The sequence below is a fragment of the Arachis ipaensis genome, chromosome B08 (assembly GCF_000816755.2).
Source record: "Arachis ipaensis cultivar K30076 chromosome B08, Araip1.1, whole genome shotgun sequence".
Classification (NCBI taxonomy): Eukaryota; Viridiplantae; Streptophyta; class Magnoliopsida; order Fabales; family Fabaceae; genus Arachis; species Arachis ipaensis.
The window spans coordinates 87,712,610-87,714,687 of record NC_029792.2 but is presented as its reverse complement, the minus strand read 5'-3'; the positions used below and the strand labels follow the sequence as shown (position 1 = coordinate 87,714,687).

At 41.3% G+C, this 2,078-nt stretch overlaps 1 long non-coding RNA gene across 1 annotated transcript; it reads right to left on the bottom strand.

Moving 5' to 3' along the window:
• LOC110265599 lies at positions 968 to 1,462 on the bottom strand. Its single transcript, XR_002351759.1, has 2 exons — positions 1,288 to 1,462; positions 968 to 1,207 (listed from the first exon to the last, which is right to left on the bottom strand). It is a non-coding gene; the product is annotated as an uncharacterized LOC110265599 (long non-coding RNA).

Genomic DNA, 2,078 nt, shown 5'->3' with positions numbered 1-2,078 from the left:
GAATCACTTTTCAAAACGGAGCCACTTTCCATATCTTTCTAACACTTTCAAAAATCTCAAAACCATGCCAAGTTCAAAATCTCTTTGAAAGCCTCAATCATTCATTCCTAAATCAAGATTTGATCGTAAGATTCCTCAGTAGAGTCTCAAGACTTCAGGGGAGAATAACCTAACTCATTTCTTAAATTTCTTGAAAACCTCCGAAACTTTAACTTCTTGAGTTGGATAAATAGAATAGGGTTTGAATCCAAAAACAAATCGTGTTTCCAATTATTCCGAACCAATTTCAAAACCAACCAAACTTAAGCAGAACCAAATCATTTTTAAACCAAAAACCAATTTCAGTTTCATTTTTAAATCTGTTTCTAAGGGCTCGGGAAGTGTTTCAATTTTAATAAATCAAAGTTCCAGAAAATACTTCAAGCTCTTCCTAAATGTCATAAAGTGAAATAGATTAATTAAAAACCAGGTTTATTTTAGATCCATTAAAACCCCTTCAAAAATCTGTTTATGTAAATCAAATTCCAAAACATAAAAATTTTCATATTTAAATTGATTTTTTTTAAGGCATAATTCCTTTCTTAATAATTACACCAAAAATATATAGATTTTCCTAATAAGGCAAGTTCAAACATAATTTATTTCTCAAACATTTAAGTCATAGCATAATTCATTCTTTTCCAAAATAACAATTCTAATCAAAATCTCAGATTTCTAGAAATTTCGGCAGCATTTCCCGTAAAACTTGGACTTTGCCACCCTTTTTGGGTCCCAACAAAATCAATCATCAACTCTTTCTGACAGATTCAAGACCAGATCAGTTTCCAATAAAACAAAACTCAACTTTCAAATTATCAAAAATCATTCAAATCAACCAATCCAGAAATCTACAATTTATCAAAATCAGACATTGTTACAATCGAACAGGCACCCATATTCATTCAAGATAAAATCAGACAATTCATAAGACTCACATAATCACCAGAATTACATTTCGCACAGCATATCTATTTATAACAATTTTCACTTTAAAATAAATCAGTTTGTATAAAAAGCCCCTACCTCGATACGTTGAAATCACAATCCAAACTCGTTAACCAACTCCTTTCGTCTCGACCCGAAACGAACAACCAAAATCCTAGCTCCGCTTGTTTTTCTCAATAGCAGAAACATCCTCAACGCCACATATAAGCCCGGATACTAATTCCTAATACATCAATATCGTGAAAAATCTCAAAACTCATAACTGAAAGCTAATGGCGAGGGTTCCAAGATAGAGATACTTACTGAAATGAAAGGAACGGCACAGTGGTCACAGCAACACTTATCCGACACGCAATCATCAGATCCCGACTGAAACTAAGAAAGAACAGCTGAACCGAAACAGCAGCAGTCTCCGAGCCGGTTCGGTGGCAGCCCGGCAGCGACCTCAAGCAGTAGCAGTGACCGGACTCGAGCGATAGCGACTGAAACCCACATACAAAGACAATAAAGTTTTCTGGAATCTTAAACGAATGAAAACCAAATTCAAAACCCTTACCAGCAGAGTTTGCCGGCGACGGCAGTTCCGACGGAGGCGGCGCCGACGACGAGTTCCAACATCAACGACAGCAGCAGCCACAGATTCCGGCGACGACGACCCCAGCAGTGGCGGTGGCGGACCAGAGCAGCAGAAACAGAAGGGATTCATCTTGCTGCTCTCTCACCAGCAGCGGCAACAACCGGCATCTTCAGTGGCGGCTCCCAGCGGCAGCAGCAGTAGTGCGAGCATGGTGACGGCGAGGCCAGCAACGCGGCGGCGACCTCCTTCCCGCGGTGGCCTCCTTCCACCGGCACTCTCCTCTCAGATCTCCTCTCTCCTCTGGCAGGAGCGGTGGCGACGACGGCAGTGATGCCCGCCGTGCCACCTCCCTCTTCTCCCTTCTTCCTTTCGGCGGTCCCTTTCCCAGTTTCCCTTTTCTTTCTTTGTTTCTTCTTTCTGCTTTGCAGCTGCTGCGGCGGCATAGGTAGGCTGTGTTTGTGTATGCTGGGTGTGGGTATGGAAAACGGGTAACTGGGTAGGATTTCAGGGTTAGGGT